The sequence below is a fragment of the Choloepus didactylus genome, chromosome 11 (assembly GCF_015220235.1).
Source record: "Choloepus didactylus isolate mChoDid1 chromosome 11, mChoDid1.pri, whole genome shotgun sequence".
NCBI lineage: Eukaryota > Metazoa > Chordata > Mammalia > Pilosa > Megalonychidae > Choloepus > Choloepus didactylus.
In genome coordinates, this window is record NC_051317.1 from 46835209 (window position 1) to 46841188 (window position 5980).

Consider the following 5980-nt stretch of genomic DNA (forward strand, 5'->3'; position numbering starts at 1 on the left):
CTGGCTATGAAAAGATAATAGTCAAGCTAAATAGTCAAGTCATGGGTTAATATCAGAATGGATGCAAACAGAGAATGAAGGAATGAAGTGCAATAATAAATAAGCCCAAGAATTACCCCAGAAGTCCTAAGGAAAATAAAAAGAGATGCAATATTCATAAGAATACTTATGTGGTATGGAGTATAGATCTAGAAGTGTTATCATCTATGTAATAAAACCTCCAAAAGACATTGGAAAATCTCAATGGCAGAGAAGTATTTGAAGTAACAAAGAATTTCCCATATTTAGAAAAGACATCATGCCTTAAAATAGAAGAGCAAATGTATTTCCAATTAATGATAATAATAAATCACCCATACTACAGTAAAAATTAAAAATTAAAAAAAAGACTAGGATAAAATCATTAAGTGCTAAAGAAAAACCAGTTCAACCAAAGTAAATACCAGATTGAGATAAGATTGATTAATAGCAATAATGGATATAAGAAGACAATGGAGTAATATTTTTAAAGTAATGCAGGACAATTATTCCAATTTTTTTATAGCAGGTTCAATGATTATTTAAATCTGATATTAAAATAAGATTCTAAGTCACAGAAGATCTTGAAAAAATATCTTGGAGAAATACTTCAGCAATGAAAGAAATGCATTCTCAGTGATAGACTTAAGGCATTCAAATAATGCGTTTTCAAAATTCAGTCTTCCCTGTTAACAGAAACTGGGTGTAGAATATAAGTAACTAAGTATTCTCACCTATAGACTTACATAGTGATAGACTTAAAAAATACTCTGGCTACTGAGAAAAAAAGCTGAGGGCTGTCTGGAAAGTCTTTGATTTATTAATACAGTGACCCCTGCCTGAGTCACATTTTTTTCTTCTTTCATCTGAAATTTGGACAAATTAGGAAAGTTATGGCAGTCATTTTGAGATGATAGAGCAACAAATATTGAGACTAAGATATACACCCAAGAACAGCAGAGGTGACAGATGGAAAGTTTCTGACTTCCCTGAAATTAACCCTGAGCCACTTTATTTTTCTTATTTTCTTCAGTTTTACTGTTACCAGAGAAACATAAAACCCTATCAGTTTAGGCCACTGTATTAGAGTTTTTGTTATTTTCATGTAAATAAATTTCATATAAAAGAAAAATCAGCATATCTATTGGAAGCCAGGAAATAAAAAAAAAAAAAAAAAAAAAAAAAGAAAGAAACTATCTTTTTATAAAGACAGTAAATAGAACACATGGAATAATTTAGGAATAAAATCTAATATAGTACAGATGACAATTATTATCGATGTGCTTAATTTGTGAAACAAAAGGTAAGGTTCTATAATTGATCAACAAACATGAATAAAAACAAAAATAATTTTGAAAACCCACGAACCTGATAGGCAAAGAGAACAACAAATTTAAAACATTAAAAAACATAATTTGAAGGCAAAATACCATAATTGACAAAGGCAGATGTTTATATATGTAATTCAAGCATTTGTTCAACAAATAATTTTTTAGTACTGCATACAGTCCTGATTTATTTGGGGCTTGAGGAAACAGAGCTAATAACTAAAGAAAATCAACACCCCCATCAAATTTGCATTTCATTGTATATTTATATATGATTATGCATGTTATTCATATATGGAATATTTGCTGTGCACTGGATCCCATTACTTCTTAAGAGCCTTTCTCCTGCAATTATCTCCTTTCTCTGGTGCCTTTTCATTTCTTCCCTCTCTATAAAATCATTATTATAGAAATGCCATTGAAATATCATGATGAGTAGTCTAAATGGTTGAAATAGTACTCACCATCAATCTAGTGTATATTTCAAGACTGAAGGGACTAGAATGCTAAAAATTTTATCTCCCAGACCCCCTTGTGAATAGCATTTTGGATGTCATGTAAGTTCTGCCAATTAGATGCATCATGGCAGGTTTGGAAGCAGCAGTGGGGTAACTGCCAGCCTTTCTGCTCTTCCCATTGTGATTGACAGACAGAGAAAGTCATGGAGACATTGGAACTTTGGGCAGCAGAGTTTCATATATGCCATGAGCTCAGTGAGCATAAAGGTGCGTGTGGAAGGGTGTGGACGGTGGCTGGACTCAGTTCCTGATTCTGAAGACAATTTCATGGCTGTCAGGTGGTGTTTACAACAGGGGCAGCTGCTTCTTGGTCCTTGAATCCCAGCTACCGTAAAGTCATTATATCCATGGGAGGATGTCCAATTTCCTGTATTTATCACAGGACAGTCAGAGAACAGAATTCATTCCAAATATTTTCAGTGAACAACCTTTATTGAAATACTTACAGAGGTGTCGGCAGGAGTAAGGGAGCACAAAGAAACACCAGCAGACGGAGTTACCATCCCTAGAGCTGATGAGGTAAAGGAATGAAAAATGTTATTGGAACCTAGAGAGAGCTCAAACTGTGGAGGAATCACTACCTGGTAAGAGCTGAAGTTTTGGAGGGTCACAGATTCTACAAAAGGTGGTGATGATGGTTCAGCTAATTATTTGTATGAAATCTCTTTCTGCTTAAAATAGTTGTGTGGTTTCTGTTTCCTTCAGCAAACTCGTGAACCCTAAATAATAGAGCAATCTCCTTGATTCCGTGTCCCTGCTGTGCCATTTTTATGCTATTCTTTAATGCAGCTGATAAAAAGCATATATGCTCCCTATCTCCAGCTCGTTTCTAATTTTCTATTGCACTCAATCCACATAGGCTTTCATCTTCACTCCTTCAGACCAAGATTTTGTCATAGAGTTAGTGGCTTTCATTCTGCCAAATGCAGTGACTGATTGTCAGTTTTCATCTGTCTTGACCATTTAATTTCTTCACTTTGCTGTAGCACTCAGCTGTTTTCCTCCACCATACGTTATTTCACAGAATCCATTATTGAAACATTTTCATCATTCCAAGCACTGAATATTTGAGAATTTTCCAGTCTCAGTTCTGACTTCTTCTCACTAGCTAATCCTGTAGTTTTAAATATAATCTGATAACTAACAAATTCATGTCTTCAGGACCACCTCTCCTTTGCATTCCAGACTCATATACAGATGTCTCCTCAGCATCTGTATCTTTATATATTAGTTATTTCAAATGTAACCAACTTGATTCAACTTGATCTTTCCACATTCACCCCTTCTCACTAACTAACAGTTCCACCCTTTCTGGTGTTTAGATGAAAATTCAGGAAAATCCTCAACCTCTTTCTCTCATACTTTATAGGACATATATCATAAAATATTGTTTGATCTACATAATACATCCAGAGACTCTCCAATTCACACTTTTTCTACTTTGACCTAAGGCTGCCTGGATTACCACAAAGTTCTTCTATGTGATCTCCCTGATGCTACCATTTTTCCCCTTAGTTTATTCAACATGTAGCATTCAGAATGATCCTCTAAAGTTGTAAGCTAAGTCATGCTAATCCCCACAGCAAAACACTTGAAATGGTTCATATCTCACTCACGAGAGCATCCAAAGTCATTCCACAGGCAAAAGCCTACATAACCCAGCCCTGTATTTCCTCTCAGCTTCTCTTCCCTCATCCTGCACCAGCCACAAGGGCTTCTGTTTTCCTCAAACATCAAGAATTAATTTAATTCAGAGCCTTAGAACTTGTTGTTTATTCCACCAGAATGTTTTCTTTCTTGAAAGATTCATGGTTTACTCCTTCCCAAATTTCAGTCCTCTGCTCAAATATTACCTGATCAGAGAGGACTCCCCTTAATATCTTATATAAAAATGACATGGTGATTTGATAGCCATGCCTTAAATTTGACGTATTGTTAATTGCCAATATAACCTCCTGGTATATGTGTGTGTGTGTGTGTGTGTGTGTGTGAACTTGCATATAAAAATTTATTTACTATCTCTCTTTCTGTCCTAGAATATGATCTCCATGTTGAAGACACTTTGCTTTTCAGTGCTTGCTGTTCACAGAATTCTAAGAGGGCACTTAATGATCCTATTCATTTGTGTAACTTGTGTAACCCCCTATCCTTGAGTTTAGTCTGGAACTAGTGCTTGAGAAGTCACAGTCACAATGTAGTTGTCATCTCCCAGGATTCACCTACAGCCACCTCTCTCCCTTTCCTATTGTGTGGCAAGATTTCAATGTTTTCATTCCACAGCCTAGGGAGATGTTAGGTCTAACAGAGCAGCCAAACCATGTCTTAAGCCTGAAACCAGGAACAAGCAGTTCCAGCTATTTATCAGGTCAGGAACTCTCTCTTCATGGCAGGGCCTCCCCCTGGTTGTATAAATACCCCAACCTCAGGTGGCCCAGATTTGTCCCTCTCCTGTTACACAAAGTAGGGTGTGCAGAGCTGCCATTCACTGACCCAAGCCTAGTACTTCCTGACCCTAGTTAGTCTCCCTGGAAGACTGGCCACAGTGGGACCTCTTCCCATGTTCTTTCTGACACTTTATGCTGTTTTAATAATAATAAGACATTTGCTGAAAGTCTTTGTTGTACCTGAGCCTGTGTTCCCATGGCGCCTTCTGTAGTAACTCATTCCACAGATTTTGGTGCAGTAAGCAGGGTATACAGGGAAGAGCAGAATGGGTAGATCTGGGGACCATTCTTTTCAGCTCTCTCACATGCCTTTTGTACAGGAATATCTTGGGCAACACAGGACTCTCGGCTTTGTGAGCTAAACTGAGGGGTCACCCCACCCTACCAGCCTGGGAAGAGGTACAGATGCATGGCTGGAGGACCTAGGGCAGGCTGTCTCCATCCTCTGGGGGAAGGGTGGTAATAAATGGGACTTTAAACATCCCCCCAATGAATGGGACTTCACACTGAGATCAGTGATGTTGGGGCTTTCAAGGCCCAGTATACACTCCCCTGGCTCATGGCCTATTACATCTGTTCACATTCTGGAACAGGTATATCTACACTTAGGTCACCCAGACTGATCTCAAGGTTAGTATGAGGCTAGTCATTATTCAGGAGACTATTACAACTGAAGATGGGAACCTGGAGTGAAAATAAAAGTTTGAGCTTTTAATGAGCAGGTGATACAGGTGTGAAATACAGGTATGGGCAGAAGCCTGGAGAGGATGTCCAACTGCGGCTGTCCCAACTTTATGATGAAGGTGCCACTATTACCCCAATCAGCCTGAAAGGGGTTAACGAGAAGCTGGTTCTCCTAGTCAGAGCACACGTAGCTTACTGCTAATCACATAGTAATTATTCAATAAGTACTTTTCTATCCTCAGGCAAAAATTTTACTTATTTTTACTAAGTATTACTATAGATTTTGCTGGTTTTTCCATCTGATGAGAAAGTTGAATAATAAAGTCAGTTAAATTTGTGGTATAAGTACAAACAGTTTATAATGCAAATCCATTATTAATACTTATATGTCTGAGTTATCTTTCTTTAGCACAATCTAACATTTGAACTTAATCATTACTAATTTTATTTGAAGTGACTTATTCTTCTAGAATCGAAATACTAAAGTGCCATTTCATCAACCAAGTAGATCTAAGGTAAACATTCCCAGATAGAATCAAAGGACAAATAATAAATTTAATATTGAATCACAGTTATATATTTAGGTTCAGAATTAGACTTTTCAATTATAGATCCTATAAAATATTTGAAAAGCTAGAAGATATTTATCTTCACTGTCAAGTAAGAGAGGTATATTTTATAAACAAATCTTGGTGAATTATGTTTGATTTTTTCCTATTTTATATTCATCTGAATACATTAGCAAGTTAACACTTAACAAATAAAATATGGTTGAAGAAGAGAAAAATCTCTTTAAATTTACTTAAGAAAGCTAGTGAAGATATTTTAATGAATGTTTTATAAGTAGAAACTAGTAATAATTTGGGAGATATTTCCTTATGTTTGGAGAACATATGACATATACATGCATAGCATATATATAATGACATTAATTTACTGCCAATGGTCTCAACTTCTCATTGCCGCTTTTTATTTAACAATTGTTATC